This window comes from Symphalangus syndactylus, chromosome 14 (genome assembly GCF_028878055.3).
Source record: "Symphalangus syndactylus isolate Jambi chromosome 14, NHGRI_mSymSyn1-v2.1_pri, whole genome shotgun sequence".
Classification (NCBI taxonomy): Eukaryota; Metazoa; Chordata; class Mammalia; order Primates; family Hylobatidae; genus Symphalangus; species Symphalangus syndactylus.
This window is the reverse complement of record NC_072436.2, coordinates 13,675,385-13,692,708: the sequence shown is the minus strand read 5'-3', so window position 1 is coordinate 13,692,708 and position 17,324 is coordinate 13,675,385. Positions and strand designations below refer to the sequence as shown.

The 17,324-nt window shown below is 53.7% G+C and overlaps 1 protein-coding gene and 1 long non-coding RNA gene across 2 annotated transcripts in view; one reads left to right on the top strand and one right to left on the bottom strand.

Annotated features, from left to right (window-relative positions):
• LOC134732415 (mucin-2-like) overlaps positions 1 to 17,324 on the bottom strand; it is a 242,186-nt gene that overhangs the window by 59,805 nt on the left and 165,057 nt on the right. The gene's annotated exons all lie outside the window — the stretch shown is intronic.
• Positions 1 to 17,324, top strand: part of LOC134732419 (uncharacterized) — a 61,690-nt gene that overhangs the window by 25,088 nt on the left and 19,278 nt on the right. The window contains exon 2 of the long non-coding RNA XR_010115561.1: positions 14,211 to 14,362. This is a non-coding gene — a long non-coding RNA (uncharacterized lncRNA). The remainder of the gene's footprint in view (positions 1 to 14,210; positions 14,363 to 17,324) is intronic.

Below are 17,324 nucleotides of genomic sequence, written 5' to 3'. Positions count from 1 at the left end.
TGGTTTCTCATTGCGGCTTCAATGTCCGTATCTTTGGTTGCTAATGAGGTTGAATACAGATCCACATTTTCATCGGCTATACACATTTCCTCGTATGAAATGCCTTTTTTTGGTCTTTTGTTTATTTTCCGATTGTCTCGTGTGTTTTTTAACATTGATTTTTATGAGTCCTAAATGCATTCTGAATACAAACTTTATCAGTTATGCATGCCGCAACCACCTCTGGGTTTCTGACTTGTTTTTCCACTTTGTTTGTTTTGTATTTTTTTTTTTTTTTTGAGACAGAATCTTGCTCTGTCGGTTTACAGGCGTGAGCCACCGTGCCCAGCCTTTTGTTGTTGTTGTTGTTTTTGTTTTTTGGTTTGAGATGGAGTCATGTTCAGTCGCCCAGGCTGGAGTGCAGCAGTGCGATCTCCACTCACTGCAGCCTCCACCTCCTGGGTTCAAGCGATTCTCCTGCCTCAGCCTCCCAAGTAGCTGGGATTACAGGCACCCGCCACCAAGCCCAGCTAATTTTTGTATATATATTTTTTCTTTTTTAGTAGAGACAGAGTTTCATCATGTTGGCCAGGCTGGTCTCGAACTCCTGACCTCAGATAATCCGCCTGCCTCAGCCTCCCAAAGCGCTGGGATTGCAAGTATGAGCCACCCCACCTGGCCTTGAATAAGTTTTTAAAAATTTTAAGCAGTTACATTTTCTCAATTATTTCTTTTATGGCTTGCGTGATTTTTAAAAAAGACCTTCTTATGGACCACGAGATAATAAATCATTTCTTTGAAAAAATTTTAAACTTGTGGGGTTATCACATTTTATTTCAGAGTACAGATAACCTGAGTCCAAGCACTGTTTCCTGCGATGCTGCCTGCAGCATGAACTTGGTCATGACCAAGCTCACATCAGTGCATGGGGCTGCCCTGGCTCTGTTCTGTCCCACGGGTCTCTCTGCCAGTCCAGTGCCGCCTGCTGCCGCTGTCTTTAGTGTGTATTTGTAGCATCTTAGGGGCTGGCAGGGCAGTGCCTTCACCTCCGTGTGCTCTTCATCAGGGCGTCTCTGCTGTGTCTGGGCCTTCGGTCATCTGCATGGGTCTTTGGGCTCACCCTCTCCAGTTCCACAGTTCCGTTCAGTGTGTAGAAATGTGCGTGGCTCACCTTGGGCCAGGAGACGAGGGTTGGAGGCAACATCAGCTGAGCTCTGCCTCCGGGAGGCAACTGACCCCTGCGGCATCCGGGAAGCCCCAGGGCATCCCCGGGCCCAGAGCCATCGCGCTTTCTGAATGAGCACCTGCCGTCTGGGCACGAGGGCGGAACGGAGTTTCCTTCCTTCCTTCTCTTCACTTTCACTCAGCTTTCTACCTCTCTCATTCCTCCTTCAACCCTGTCTCCTCTTTCTGGTTGGATCTCTGTTTTCACGTTTCAGCAGGTCCTTTCTCCTTCTTTCTCCCTCTTTCCCTCTCTCCCTCTTTCTCTCTGTGCCTCTCACCTTCTCTCTGTGTCTCTCTCCTCCCGACCCCTCTCTTCCTCCCTCCCTTCCTCTCTCTCCCCATGCCTTTCTGACTCACATGCCCTGGGTTCTTGCTTAAAGCAGAACACTGCGTTTAGCCTTAGATCTGAGCTTTGCAAACCCCAGGAATGTTCTCATCCCCTCTCAGGAGCTGTGCATTCCCGGGGCCTGTTGTGTGCTGTAGGGGGTCCTCAGCTGCAGAGCTTCAGTCAGGGGCTCACACGTCTCCTGTCCAAAGTCAGTCCTGCCAACTGAGCTGGCAGTGCTTGGGAAACCCCAGTCTGTGATTCCTGAAGGAGCCACAATGACTTGGTGAGGGGCTGGCTAGGAGGAAGCCACAGGGTTGGAGGCAATCCTGGTTCTCTGCTTTTCGGCTGTCCCAGAAGCAAGCCCACCTCCCTCTCAGGACAGACATCGGCAAACAGAAGCCCACTGGTGCCTGCTTCCTGCTGCCAGCAGAACTCCTGGGTGTGTCCACGAGTGGATGAGATGAGGTGGTTCCCGGCCCTGCCCTGGAGATGCTGAGTCTCACTCCCAGCCACCAGGGGTCCTGTTGTCTCCCCTCCGAGCAGCTTGTGGGTGGCCATGGCGGGACTCCCCCAGGGGCTGGTGCACCCCTCTGGGCCCAGGCGAGTGGGTGCAGAGGAGCCACTGGGCTCGGGCCTCTGCCTGTCCCTCCACCCCAAGCAGAGTCACCGGGAAGGGGCTGAAGGATCTCCTTGTTCATGGAGGGCGACCCATTTGTCCTAGTTTGCCTGGGACTTTCCTGATTTGAGCACTGAAAGTCCTGCATCCCAGGTTACCCCTCGGGCCTGGGCAAACTGGGATGGTGGCCACCTTGGGGTCACATCAGCATGGTGCAGTGGAAGCAATGCCTTGTCATTATTCATTAATTCATTCAACAAATGTTTCTTTGATGCTCAACCTGGGTCAGTAACGCCCTCAGCATCTCACCTGTCTGCTTTAATGTGTCCACACCCAGCGCCCGTCCTGCTTTCAGCTCCCAGAGCCCCCTGCCTGGGGCAGGGTGGGATTCTGATGGGCCTGCCATGCCCGCCAGCCCCCAGATGGACCTGCAGGGGAGAAGTGAAGCCACATTCTCACCAGCACAGGCTCTCGGGGCCCTTCCTCTCCGGGGTCTTCAATAGGACTTTAAAGTTTTGATGATTTATCCCGTTAGAGAGTGTGGGTCAGTTCCCACGCTAGAAAAGTCTGGCATTGGTGGGCAAGCAGAGGGGATAAGAGTGGCAACCACAGCAACAGAGCTGGAGGTGTCTCTGCAGAGGCTAGGGCAGGGCAGGGCAGGGCAGAGAACAGCTGGTCCCCTTGTTCCTGCCTTGGGCCTGGATGGGGCCAGCACATCAAAGCTTCCCCAGCCTGTGGGGGAAGCACACTCCCTTGTTGAGCTGTGGGGGTTGGGGTGGGTATGCTGGCGTGAACCTGGCCCTTCTGAGTGATAGAAAGCTGGGTGTGCGAGGAGATTACAGAATGTGTGTTGAGCATCTACGGTGTGACAGGGATCGAGCAAAGGGTTGTGCAGGTAAACAGGACCATGAGAGGCCACAGAACTGTAGGCATTGGCCACCCAGCATATGCAGCACATTGCTGGGCCTGTGCTTGGGGAGGTCCATAGCATGTTCGAGACTCAGAGGCAGGAGGGGGTCTGGCTGCTCAGGGGGCCGGGCAGTGCAGCCTGGGAAGTGGGTTCAAGCTGGTGCGATTCCTAGCAAGGATTCCCGGGCTTTCTCCCACTGCAGGCAGACTGTACATCCCCTTCCCTACTGACGCTGGGCTCCAGGGCCTGACTGTCGACCAGCGGGATGGCAGCGGACAAGACGCACACAGAGCTCACGTGGCTGGCTTGGTTCCTGACTTCCCAGTGACAGATGCTTGGAGAAAAGCAGGCCTCAGGCGGCCACTGCTCCTTCAGCCTGGGCTTCAGAATGAACACACGAGGGACAGGCCTGGGCCCAGCCTGGTCTGGAGGAAGCTCTCCTGGAAAGCAGCTGCAACAGAGTGGTGGGTGGAGCCCGCTCTAACCAGCAGAGCTCGGACCCGCCCGCAGGTTCGCCAGGCAGGAATGAATACCTTCCCCAGGCAGTGACATGGCGGGAGTTTTTTACCCAGCGTTAACTCTGCAGTTGCTAATACACTGTATCGAGAGGCTGGGGAGCTTTGGAAGTAGATGTGGCAGTTGGGAAGGGCATGAGACCTGCAAAGGGGCAGCAGTTAGAGGTGTGGACTGAGTGTGCGGGGTTCAAGGTGGAGGTGAGGGGGTTCAAGGTGGAGGGGGTTCAAGATGGAGGGGGCTCAGGGAGGGGGTGGAGAGGGTTCAAGCTGGAGGTGTTCAAGGAGTGGGTGGAGGGGATTCAAGGACATGGAGGAGATATTCCAGGTCACACGGAGGTGATGGAGGTGGACTGGCACTCGAGCCAGGCTGGGGAAGTCTGTGATGGTTTCAGAGGAGACACCCTACCCCAGGGCACAGACCTCTTCCCTTATTACCGACCTTTCACCTGAGCTTGTTCCTGAATTGCCATAGCACCTGGGAAGGAAACACTCCCTCAGAGACAGCTGCAGGTGCTGCAGGACCTGGTTGTTTAAAAGTGGTGAGCTGCAGCTGAAGCTCCTCACCAGCATACTGAGCGCCCACTGGAGAGGCCAGCTCCCGGGGCACGCGCTGAGTCGTTCCAGGCTCCAAGCTTTAACTTGGCCTTGGGTGCCTTGGCCCTGGACTGGCTCTGCATGGTCCCAGCCAGGTGGTCCCCGGAGCCCCTGCCTCCTGGATCCCCAGGCTAAGGAGCTTCTGGGCCCAGAGGCAGCCGCAGGATCAATACATTGCTCAGAGGAAAGCAGGAGGGACCTGGAACTTGGAAGTGGCCTGTGGAGTCATATGGGGAGGAGAAGCCAGCAGGGACGTACTTGGATCATGGTCCGGGCAAGTATTGGGGGTCAGTGGGCTGGCCAAGGGTGGGAGGCTGCAGGGAGGCCTGCCTGAGAAAATGGCATTGCTCTGTTAGGAAAAGGCTGGGGTTGGGGAAGGAGGGGAAGCAGCATCTTTTATGAAGGGATCCAACCTGAGCATCATTAATCCAACAAAAACAACAACCATCACAGTGAAATGTTCCAAGTAGACACAGCACACATCCCCATCAACATGTTAATGAGGGCTCATTAACTGCAAGTGAGCCCTGCACAGCCTGGGGAGGCGGCAGCCACAGGGAGCACCTCTCTGGAACCTTCTGTCTGCCCCTGAGGATTTGAACAAGCGCCCATCTGCTGGGACTCCCCTGCCGCCCAGCCTTCTGCTCAGGAGCCCTGCGGGTCCCCTCCTGTTAGGCCTTATTGTTTTGGTGGCTTAGTTTCTGTGGGTGCTGGGGTCTGCACGGCTATCACGCAGGGGGCACCCGTCACCACGTAAAATCCGCAGGAACGTTTGCTGAAGTGGCAGTAAGGAATCGGGACCCTTGTGGGCTGTTCAGGGCAGCCATTCTCGGGGCACGGCAGGGCTTGTAAGCCATGCCTCTTGCCAAGCCACGTCCCTGGGTGAAGGCAACATTTATTTAGAGGGGAAAAAGAAAGAACGCAGTCTTTCTGCCCTTTCCATTTAGATATTAGCTATAAGATTAACTGCATGCAAAGCACAACTAAACAAGAAACCAATGCAGCTGGCACGGGCTGCCTTCTAATGATTATTATTGCCATTAGCGCCACGAAACCTGTAATTGTCACAGGTGCACTCCAGAGGCTTTTGGGCAGCCTGGAAGGTGCTGGCAACAGCCACTCACATGCAGGTTGGCAAAGCGGTGCTGCTGGGAGGCCTGCAGAGCTGGCTTGGTGCTGGCTTCAGGTGAAGGATGGAATTTTGCCAGCCTCCCTGGGATTATCCTCTGGCCTTCAAGGCCACTTGGTGAGAGGAGGAGAGGGGTCAGGAGGGCCCTGCCCCAGCTCTGCCAACCCACGGCAGCCCTCCATGGGGAACTGCCCACTGGTGCCTGGCCAGGTGATAGGAGGTGTAAGGGCTGGGCCCACGGTGGCAAGGGCGCTGGTGCCATTTGCTCTCAGAGCTTTCTGGTGGGCCCAGGCTGAGGCTGGCCTCCTGCTGAGGCCGTGCCTGTTCAGCCTCTCCCCTGCCCTACATGGGTCCCCTCCCTCACTCCACTCCCGGGAACCCTGTCCTTGGAAATCCACCGAACAAGAATCCCCAGCTTGGGGGCTCCTTCTAGGGCGTCCCACTGAAGACACCTGCCGGTACCATTCATAAGGTCTGTGATATGGTTTGGATCTGTGTCCCCACCCAAATCTCATGTCGAATTGTAATCCCCAAAATTGGAAGAGGGGCCTGGTGGGAGGTGTGTTGGGGGTATTTCCCCCTTGCTGTTCTCATGAGTGAGTGAGTTCTCACGAGACCTGGTTGTTTAAAAGTGTGTAGCATGTCCCCCTCCTCTCTCTTCCTCCTGCTCCAGCCATGTTGACGTGCCCTCTTTCGCTTTGCCTTCTGACGCGATTGTAAGTTTCCTGAGGCCTCCCCAGCCGTGCTTCCTATACACCTGCAGAACCGTGAGCCAATGAAACCCCCCCCTTTTTTTTTTTATAAATTACCCAGTCTCAGGTATTTGTTTATAGCAGTGTGAGAATGGAGTGATACAGTCAGTCCTTGTAGGCATTTTCAAGTGGCAGCTCTTAGCTCCCCTCCTCCAGGAGCAGGGCAGATGCTTTCTTAGGAAGAAGGATGATAACAACAGAAATCACACAGATAAGGGGTGGTGAGGTGCCATGGTGATGCCCCCGGAAGGCTGCCCTTCACGGCTTGTGCGCTGTCCTCCTGCGCTGTGTTTGCGACTGCCCCCTCCCTCCGAGGATCCAGGGTGGCAGAAGTTTGCTTTCTTTTTCCACCTGAGTGCAGTTTATTTTCATAATAATAAAAAGATCAAAGTCAATATAATTTTAATAGGCGCTACCAGGAAGATGTATTTAAATCGGTGATACAGATGGACTTCTTTTATGAGGCAAAATTCACATCATGTAACATGTAACCATTTTAAAGTGAACAATTCAGTGGCTTTCTGTACATTCACGATGTCGTTAACTGTCGCCTCTATCTAGTTCCAAAACTTACCACCCCGATTGGAAACCCCATCATCATTAAGCAGTCACTCCCCCTCCTCTCTCTCTCCATCCCCCAGCAGCCACCAATCTCTTTTCCGTCTGTGTATTTGCCTATCTGGACATTTCATACAGTGGAATCACGGGATGTGTGGCCTTTTGGGTCCGCTGCATTCTTTCACTTAGTGTGAAAGTTTCAGGTTCGCCCACATTGTAGCATGCATCAGTGCTTCATTCCGCTCCATGGCTGAATGAGACACTGTTGTAGGGATGGACCTCATTGTATTTATCCATTTATTTAGTGATAGACACCCAGGTTGCTGCCACTGTTTGGCTATTGTGACTAATGCTGCTATGAGCATTTGTGTACAGATGATGTGTGAATGCCAGTTCAATTCTTTTTTTTTTGGACAGAGTCTCCTTCTATTGCTCAGGCTGGGGTCAGTGGTGCTATCTCAGCTCACTGCAACCTCCGCCTCCCAGTTTCAAGTGATTTGCCTGCCTCAGCCTCCCAGGTGGCTGGGATTACAGGCACACATCACCACGCCTAGCTAATTTTTGTATTTTGAGTAGAGACAGGATTTCACCATGTTGACCAGGCTGATCTTGAACTCCTGACCTCAGGTAATCCACCCACCTAGGCCTCCCAAAGTGCTGAGATTACAGGCGTGAGCCACCACACCCAGCCTCAATTCTTTTAGGTATATACTAGGAGTGGCATTGATGGGTCATATGGTAACTCTATGTTTAGCTTTTTGAGGATTTGCCAGACCACTTTCCAAAGCAGCTGCAACATTTTGTATCCCCTCCAGCAGTGATGAGGGTTCTGATTTCTCTGTCTCTTCAGCAGCACTTATTTTCTAGTTTTTAATCATAGCCATGCTAGTGGGTATGCAGTGGTGTCTCATTGTGGCTTTGCTCTGCATTCTCCTGATGACTGAGGGCTCTGAGCACCTCCACGTGCCCGCTGGCCCTCTGTGTGTCTTCCTGGGAGCTGTTGGATTTGCTCCACTGCTTCTCTTTTCTCAGTGGCTTCTGCTTGCTGCTGACCCCAAGGGCTTTGCTTTGACTCCCCTGGACCCTTAGGTGTCCACCACTGCCTGAAGACCTCAGCCCTGACTGATTTAGTTGCATTTTCAGGAGGTGGTGCCTTCTTGCACCATCCACCCCTGGGGTTGGCTTGCTCAGGGTCTGATGTTCACTCCAATTCCCAGCTTTTCCCATTGGCAGCCTGCAGTGGATGCTTGGATAGGGTTTCCCCAGAAGACCTGAGATAAGGATAGGGTGCAAGTAATTTGTTGGGGGATGCAAAACCTGTTAGTGGGGGAGAGGGGCATGGGATGGGGTGGGGAGGGCAGCCTATCCAGGAGGATTATCTGGACAGCCACTGGAATGTGGCTCATGTCTTGGGGTTATCCCACCAGGAGGCAAAGGAGCTGGGTGTTCCCATACCAGCCCTACCAGCCTCTGAGAGTGCTCCCTTGGGGTGTGAACACCCTGGTGCTTCCAGCCTGCTGCCTGGGATGCGAGGTGGGGAGGATGGGGACAAAGTGGCTCTAAAAGCCAGAGAAAGCCCTCAGACAAAGAAGCACAGGTGCTGGCATTCGGAAGGCATCATAAGGGTGAGGGGATGGGAGGGGCAGGCACAGCGTCTGTTGCTCAGGGAAGCAGGTGCCAAAGACAGCGATGTGGGCGGAGCCACAGAAGAGATGTGTTCTCGCCCCTATGCTGTGAGCTTGAGGACCTGAATCCAGGGTGATTCACTGCTGCCTCAGCCCTGCCCACTGGGGTCCAGGGGACCTTCTGCCTGAGCCTTGCCCAGTCCATGAGCCCAGAAGAGTCAGGTTTGGCTTGTACTAGGGTCTCAAATTACTTCTGCAGCCATAAGTCTCATGGGGTGAGATGTCATGGCTGGGTCAAAGCTGACCCAAGAGGCATTGGCCACGCCTCTGTGGCCAAGCTCGTGGATGAGGGAGCTACACTGTCTGCTGTGGAATCCTCCTGCCAGGAGGCCGGGCCCATCCTTTGACTTCTGTGCAGCCTGGCGACCCCAGAGGAAACGTCTCCCTAGTGGGGTTCAGATGTTGACATATTGGTGAGCTGAGCTTGGAGAGGGCTGGAAGGCAGCTTGCAAGAAGGGCAGTGGGATCCCTGAAATAACATTCTTAGTGAGTGGGGGATGTGGGATGCTGGTTAGAGCCACAACAGTGCTTGAGTGTGGCTGGATCAGTGCTTCTGAGGACTGCATGAGGTTCCACTCGAACCCACATGACCAAGCCCCATACTGGGGTGCCCTGGGCTCTGAGGAAGCAATTGAGTAAAACTAAAAATTCTGTATCACTAGAGGCCCATGCTCCACTGCTGGGGACTCTTGGAAAGTGTGGTGTACAAGGGACAGGGAGGCAGACACCTGCCCTTCCCCTACAGAAGCCAGAGGGGCCCTGCTGCATGCCCCCCTGTCAGGGACCCTTCTCTTATACCTGGGGGGATTAGATACGGCCAAGGTCACCACTACAGTCTCCTGGGGTCACCTCGTTGCTGTCCCTCTCTGAATCTGTTTCCCCAGGTTTCTCCTTGATTTTTAGGAGCTTCCTGCTATTCTTCTGATGAAACCACCTTTTATTTTTGGGTTCAGGTCTTCCCTCAGCCACTTGAATGATGTTGGGTGGATGGCATGGTCTCTCTTTTTCAGTTTTGCTATCTTGTTTCTGGGTGTGGGTCTCTTTTGGTTTGGCCTTCTTGGGGCTTGTTTGGTTTCTTGAAAATATGGCTTGATGTCTTTCATAAGTTATAGGAAATTCTCAGTGGTTGCTTCTTCAATTTTGCTCTTGCCCATGGGCTCTCTCCCTCCTGGAATTCCACTTCATGCCAGCCCTTCTCACTGTGTCTGTGGGTCTCCTGTTCCTCTTCTGTTTTGTTGTTTTTTTCCTTCTTTTTTGGCCTTTGGATTCTACAGGTTTCACTCTGCATATTTTCTGCAGATCTACTTTCCAGTTTCCTAATTCTCTCTTCAGTTATGTCTAATTGCTTTAAAACTTATCCACAGAGTCCTCTATTTCAGTCAGTACATTGTTCAGTTCTGAAATTTTTATTTATATGTTCTTTTTCAAGTCTATGCATTTTTAAAGTAATTCCAACATCTGTAGCTCCTGCAGGTCTGCTGATGCTGCTGACAGATTAGGCACCAGCCATTCTACTTGTTGTCTTCCCCAACTCATTCCCACCAACCACAGTCACTCCCTGTGCTTCCTCTAGAAGCATTTTCCAACTTCTCTCTGTAGAACAGTGGAGAAGTCCCAGTTACAGATGCCACTCATCCCTCCCTGTGTGTTTTTCCCAGGACTGCAAGCAGAGCCCACTACCACTTGGCTGGCATTAGAGTCTGGTTTGACTGTGAGCTCCATGAGGGCTCCAAGGTGTGGACTGGGGGAGAATTGGAATCAGGCCCAGACAGCCCCATGGCTCCTCTGTCTCTTGGCCTCACTGAAAGGTTAGTCTTTTGGTAGCACCCCAGGAATACCTGGGAGCTGAGACATTTTGGGAGCAAGGTGAAGCCTAATTTCTCTTCCCCCTTTCTATCCTTGTCAGATCCTTTCTGTCCAAACCTCTCCTCTTAGGGGGACTGAGTGGAAATACCAGCCACCCAGTGTGCTGGGCCAGAGCTACAGAGCTACACAGGGTTTCTCTCTTCCAACCCCACCCTATCCCACCTACAGGTCCTGTTTGCTCTTCCTCTCAAACATTTCCAGAGCCCAAGCCCTTCTTACTGTTTCCCTGCAGCAATTGCGGTCTGCATCCCCCCATCCTTTCCACCTGGTGCTGGGTAAAGGGTGAAACCTCCTAAGTGCTGGCCCCGCCCCACAGCTTGGCCCCCAAACAGCAGAGGCAGTGGCTGGGCTGCAGCTGCTCCAACCCTGATCCTTCTCCAACCCTGATCCTCCTCCAGCACAGCCTGCCCCTGAGCCACAGGTGGGTGTTTGGCTCTGTGAGCGAGGGCCTGGCTTCTGCAGGATGCCCACACCACCATGCTCAGAGGCAGCAAGGACAGCCATGGCCCCAGCCCATCCTTGTGGGCTCCAGCCCTGTACCTGGGTTCCTCACTCTCGCCCACCTCCCACACTCCACCTGACATCACTGTCCCTTTTCCACAGTCTCCCTTGTGGACTTCAAGCTCCTCACAGAGATGGCTTAACCAGCTCCTCAATTGTGGTGTGACATCAAATCTCTGTAGAAAAATCCCTTCATATGTGTGCCTGTGTATGGTACATGTATGTGTGCACATGTATGAATATGTATGTATGCAATTGTATCTACATGTAATATGTACGCATGTGTATGTATTTGTACCTGTACATGCATTTGTGGATGTGTATATGCATGTGTACATGTACATGTGCATGCATGTGTGTATATATATAAAAGTATGCATATATCTGTATGTGTAGAGATATGCATGTGTGTTCATTCATGTTTGTATAAACACATATGCACCTATGTACATTTATGTGTATGTGTCCATCTATGTGTGCCTGTGTACATGCGTATGCATGCATCTATCAATGTGTGTGTTTATATGCATATGTGTGTATATGTGTGCAAGTACATACATGTGTGAGTTTCTATCTATGTACTTGTAGACATATGTGTACCTGTATATGTGCTGATACACCTATGTATATATTTGCATGTGTATAGGTACATGTGCATCCGTGTGTGTCTGTGTGTCTATGTGTGCATCTAGGCATGCACTGCATGTAGGTGTATGTGTGCATCCATGTGTGTCTGCATTTGCATATGCATATGGGCATGTAGGCCTGTGTATGCATGTGTGCAGGTGCACACGCACAGTCTCCTGGGGGCTGTGCTTCACTCACATATGCTGGTGGCTGTGCCTCCCTGTCATTTCGGTCTCAACTCCAGTGTCCTCTGCTTAGGCCTCCCGACAACCTAAAGATGCCCAGCAGTCTTGCGGTGGTCAGTCACTTCCACCAGAAGTGACTTCTCTTCTCTGCAGAGCCCGCACAGGCACCTACAATGACATCATTACTTGTTTTGTTTGTGTGCTCTGTGTGTCTCCCACCAGGGGTACCGTGGCCCCACGACCCAGCAGGGCCTGGTACTGGGAGGGGCCTGAGGCTGGCCCAGTGGGCATCTCCACTTGCCAGGGGAGATGTGTGGAGCCTTTGAGTGGTGGAGCAGTGGCTCTCGGGGCTGACCTGCCTCTGACTCGAGTCCATAGTCCCCAGACCTATGCAGTGTCAGCCTGTCTGTGCTCCTCCATGACTCAGGGCCATGCCTCTCCCCTCCATGGAGGATGCATGCGGCCTGTCAGCATCCTCTGAAATGGCTCTCCGGATGCCACTGAGACAGAAGCAATTTCCAGGCCCCCAATGAGGCTGGCACAGCTGTCTCACCCAGAAAGCATGGCCATTTGTGTCTGCTTCATTCCCGAGGGGCCTCACATTGGGAACATGGCTCCAAGCCTGGCTGGAGGAGGGAGGTGCGGGTGTGGGCTGGGCTACTGTCCCCCACCAACCCCCCTGCAGCCCCCATGGACACCCTGCTCTGCTCCCTCCTGGTGGGTTGAGAAGGCAAGTAAACACCGTGGGGGCAGCTGGAGCCTGCAGTTGGAGAGTTGGAGAGAGAAATACCTTTTCTTCCCTCCCTTCCCTGCCAGGAGGACCTCCCGGAGCCAACTGCTCCGACTCCTGAAATAAATTAGCATTCAGAGGGTCTGGCTGCTGAGATGTTGCTCTTCTGCACGGGGAAGGAATACAGAAGCACCCGTGGAAGATTACTTTGTAGAAAAGCATGAAAGCTCTGGGAAAGGGCCTTGACTCTCCCGCTGCTAATAAATTTCAGCCGGTGCAGCAAGATAATAATGGGATGAGTGCGTCTTCTGGAGTTTCAGGGACTGAAGTGGCTCCTGCTGGGCTGGGATGGGTGTGAGTCTTTGGCAGGCTGGATGCCGAGCAGCTGGGGCCAGGCATGTGCCTGGCTGGGCTGCCCTGGATGACTCCTCAGCTGCCTGGTCCTCTCTGGGTTCACAGCTCCAGTTTTAGTCTTCATCACCATTGACTTGTGTCTCAGGAACCTCCTCGGGATTTTCAACTTGCAGAGATGGCTGGTGGTGGCAGGCGCCAGCTGCCACCTTCACCCTGAAGGTGAAGGAGGCTGCTTCATTTTGAGGCTGTGTTGGACCTCAGATTGCAGCTGAGAGTGGCCTTTCCTCCCCCCATGAAGAGACTGAGATCCCTAAGTGCATTCTGGAAGGGACAGCTGCCTCCTTATCCTTCAAATGCACACCAGCCAGGAGGAGCCTGCTTTCCCTGGGGCTCCTGCTGGGCAGGATCTGCAACAAAGGGCTTTGCCACCAACGCTGTCTCCCCCTTGGTGACCTAACCCCATTGATTTCCCCCAATCTGCATCTGATGAGATGTGCACAGCGGTCAATATTCCAGCAGTCCTGCCAGTGAATGCAGAGGGAAGTGGGACGGTGAAGCCTGAACCCCCGGCCAGGACAACCAGCACATGGGCAGGTCTTGCCAGCTCATAGGAAAACTCACCCCTGTGGCTGGAGGCAGCACCCCAAACTCAGGACGGTGATGAGCAAGGGGCAGCCACAGCACAGGTTGTAGGAACCCAGTGGACCTGGCTGGATGTGTCAGTAATTCATATAGGCAGATAAGTCACCTGCAGTCCCCAGAGCTTCTCCCCAGGAGCCCACTGGCCACTGTGACCCAGGTTTCTCTGGTCACCCTGAGCGTACTTGTCCTGAGGATGGGGACAATGTTTGAATTCCCTCCTGGGGACCCACCAGATGAGCAAGTAGCTGCCACCATCTTCCTCTGAGGGCATAGGCTGGCCCCATCTCACCTCTTGTCCAGGGTCTCCGGCAGCTGCCTGCTGGAAGCCTCCTGGCCATCTGGCTTCCATCTTCAGTCTCCTGGTGCCCTGGACCCTCCTTACCACTCAGCCTTGCTGCTGCACTGAGTCACGCAGTTTGTAGCCTCAGTGCCTCCAGCTCAGTCCTGGGCAGCCAATAAATGTTCGTTGAATAACTGAGTGAATTTCTGGCTGGCAGGGACCCTACATGGCTTCCCCATCCCTATGTGCATCTTGTCACTGTTTGATCTTCTTCACCCCGGGCAGTGTTGGCCCAGGACCTCTGTGTGGGACAGGGCCTGGTTCTTTCCTCCGTTTGAAATCCTGCACATCCCTCAGAACCCTATTCAAATGTCACCTCCTCCAGGAAGCCTTCTGTGTGCCTCTAACTAAAGGTGATCCTTCCCTCCCTGGGCTCCTGGAACTTGGTGCTGTTTTGTAGCCTTTCCAGTGGCCAGAAGCTTTTCCCTGGAGCCTGGGCCTGTCCATTGATTTCTGCATCTGTCACCCTGCCTGGAGGGCAGGTGGGCAGGTCATAAGCATTCATTGCAGCAATTAAAGGAAAGCATGAGTGGGGTGATCTTGTGCTCCCTGATGGTTAAGCAGGACCCGGCTCCATCTCAGCCTCCCAGGGACCTGCCAGCAGCCCGGGGTCCTGAGAAGTGCACATGCATCCAACCAGGCGGTATGTCCTCAGCTTCCCCATTCCCTCCTTAGGCCTATCCAACTGGGATTCTGAGATCTGACCTACCCCCATCCTGCAAGGTCTGTCAAGAATGAGGACCAGCTTTCCTGGGGTCCCCGCCAGCTGGGAAGAAGCCGTCTCCAATATGCTATCTGCCTGGAAAGTGCCCCCGTGCTGAGCCCAGGTAAGCCAGGGTGCCGTCATCCCGCACATCTGGAAATGAGCTTCCCGAGGCCTGGGGGCCTGGGCCGAAGGAGGACCAGTGGCCTGTGGGCTGGCCGGATGATGGCACGCCCTCAAAATGGCAGCAGCTGGCCCGGTGACATAGCAGGAGCAAGAGCAGCTTGGTGGGGGGGAAGGGAGAATCTGCCTCGGGGCATTTGCCAAGTCAGCAGAAAGAGTGTTTGGGATCAGAGGGGAGGAGGCGGAGGGGAGCAAGTCCCCAGGCTGGCGTGTGTGCGTTGGACAGCACAGCTGCAGTTGGCTGGGGCTCGCTGCTGCACCTCTCACTCAGGTGCTCCTCCCACTCAGGTGCCCCTCCCTGCTCAGGTGCTCCTTCCTGCTTAGATGCTCTTCCCAATCAGGCTGCTCCACCCTCTCAGGTGTTCCCCCTGCTTAGATGTTCCTCCCACTCAGGTGCTCCTTGCTGCTCAGGCTGTTCCTCCCTGCTCAGGTGCTCCTTCCTTCTCAGGCTGCCAGGAGAGAATTCAGAGACATTACAGTTGTCCCTCTCTAAGCATGACAGCTGCTGCCTTTTCTTTTTTGCTAAGTAGGAATAATGGGAAATCATCCCTTGTGGCCTCATCAGGGGGTCTTTTTTTTTTTTGAGAGAAAGATGGATTTTGAAATTCCCTCAACTTCTGCCCCAGGTGGAAGGTGACCATTTACAATGACACTGCTGTGTTGATGTTTTGAAGCTAAGTCTCAAATCCGACCTGATCTCTCTGCCTCCTTTCCTTTGGGTACCCACTGCTAGTCTGTGCCTGCTGCATGCCTTTCAGAAGCAGGGGCACTGGCAGGACTGTAGGGGCCATCTCTCCATGGTCTCCTGGCCTCCAGCCTTGTCCCCCACATCATGCCCCTCACTGCACTGGGCTGGCGTGTTTAGCATGGAAACCCGCTCATGCCTCTCCCCTGTTGTAACCAGCTGCCAGTGCTCTTGGTTGCCCAGGACTATCTCTATGCTGCCAGGCACAGCTGGCAGGTTCCAGGTCTGTGGGCCAGGTCCGATTCTGCAACACCCCTGAGTGCTGGCCCTGAGTGTGCCTCCTCCTGCCTCTGTGCCTTTGCTCGCGCTGTGCCCTCTGCCTGGACTGCCCTCTCTTCTTCTCTGCCCTGGCCCATGGTGCATATCTTTTAAGACCAAGCTGAGGACTCACCTCGCCCAGGAAGCATTTCCTGAGCTTCTGGTTGGGCCAAGTGTCCGGGGGGCCTAGTCTTCCCACCCATGGCCCATCTGTCTTCATTTATCTCGTCAGCATCCTCAGGCCAAAGGCTGTTTTATCCCTCTCTGTACCACGAGCTCCTGGCACGTATCTGCTCTCCACAGAGGCTTGCCGCACTGACCCAAGGAGGCCGAGTGGAGCCGTTCTCCAGCAGTGACAGCGTGTGGCTGCGTTCCATGTTAGAGTCGCCTGTGAGGAGCGGGCACGGGAGTGGCCCACACCACGAGGCCTCCCTACGAAACGGATGCCTTGACCCAATTCACCAGGCCAGAGGTCACCCTGGGGCTTGGGCAGGAGGTGTATCAGTCAGTCCTGTTAACTGCTATGACAAGCAGTCCCCACCCCCTGCAACGTAGCACACCACATGCACGCTTGCTCTTCTCACAGTGTCCTTCACAAGAGAGGCTCAGCCATTCCTCCTCCTGTGACAGTGTCCTCTCCAAGTTGGGGATGTGGCCCCTCATCCTGGAAGAGACACCACACCTTTTCAATTCCACTCCTTTGGCTAGAACCAGACACGTATCTCCGTCCCCATGCAGTGGGGGTGGAGTGTGATATGGTCTGGCTGTGTCGCCACCCAAATCTCATCTTGAATTGTAGCTCCCACAATTCCCATGTGTTGTGGGAGGAACCCGGTGGGAGATAATTGAATCATGGGGGTGGTTTCACCCATACTGTTCTCATGGTAGAGAGTAAGTCTGATGCGATCCGGTGGTTTTATGAGGGGAAACCTCTTTTGCTTGGCTCTCATTCTCTCTCTGTCTTTTTTTTTTGAAATGGAGTTTTGCTTTTGTTGCCCAGGCTGGAGTGCAATGGCATGACCTCACTGCAACCTCTGCCTCCTAGGTTCAAGCGATTCTCTCGCCTCAGCCTCCTGAGTAGCTGGGACTACAGGCGTCCGCCACCACACGTGGCTAATTTTTTTGTATTTTTAGTAGAGATGGGCTTTCACCATGTTGACCAGGCTGGTCTCGAACTCCCAACCTCAGGTGACTTACCCGTCTCAGCCTCCCAAAGTGCTGGGATTACAGGCGTGAGCCACCACACCCAGCCTCATTCTGTCTTTTCTGCCACCATGTAAAACGTGTTTGTCACCTTCCACCATGATTGTGATGCCTCCCCGGCTACGTGGAACTTTGAGTCCACTAAACTTATTTTTCTTTATAAAGTACCTGGCCTTGGCTATGTCTTTATCAGCAGCATGAAAGCGGACTAATATGGGTGGGGAGTGCAGTTCCCCCTGGTTACCCACCTTGGGGGCTAGGGAGCCCCATATCTTTTGGGGCCAGCTTGTTGTCCCTGCCACAGGGGTTTGGGACCAGCTATGTGGCCTTGTGCACATTACCTGCTAGCTCTGTGCCCTGAATTTCCTGACCTTTAAATGGACACGATACACTTCCTGTGGAGATTAGCGTGCTCTCATCAGTAAAGAGCCTCTCGCGGCCAGGCACCTGTTACCTATTCAGCCTTTGGTAGTTACTCTGATCTGCAGTGATGAGAGCTCCTGGGGATGTCATTTGGATAAAGCAGCAGCAATGGCCCCCTGCACTGCTGACCCTCCAGTCCCTTGTCCTGGAGAAAGCTTCCTTTTACTACCATTTATTTTTTCTTTTTCTTTTTTTTTGAGATGGAGTCCTACTCTGTCACCCAGGCTGGAGCACAGTGGCACGATCTCAGCTCACTGCAACCTCCGCCTCCTGG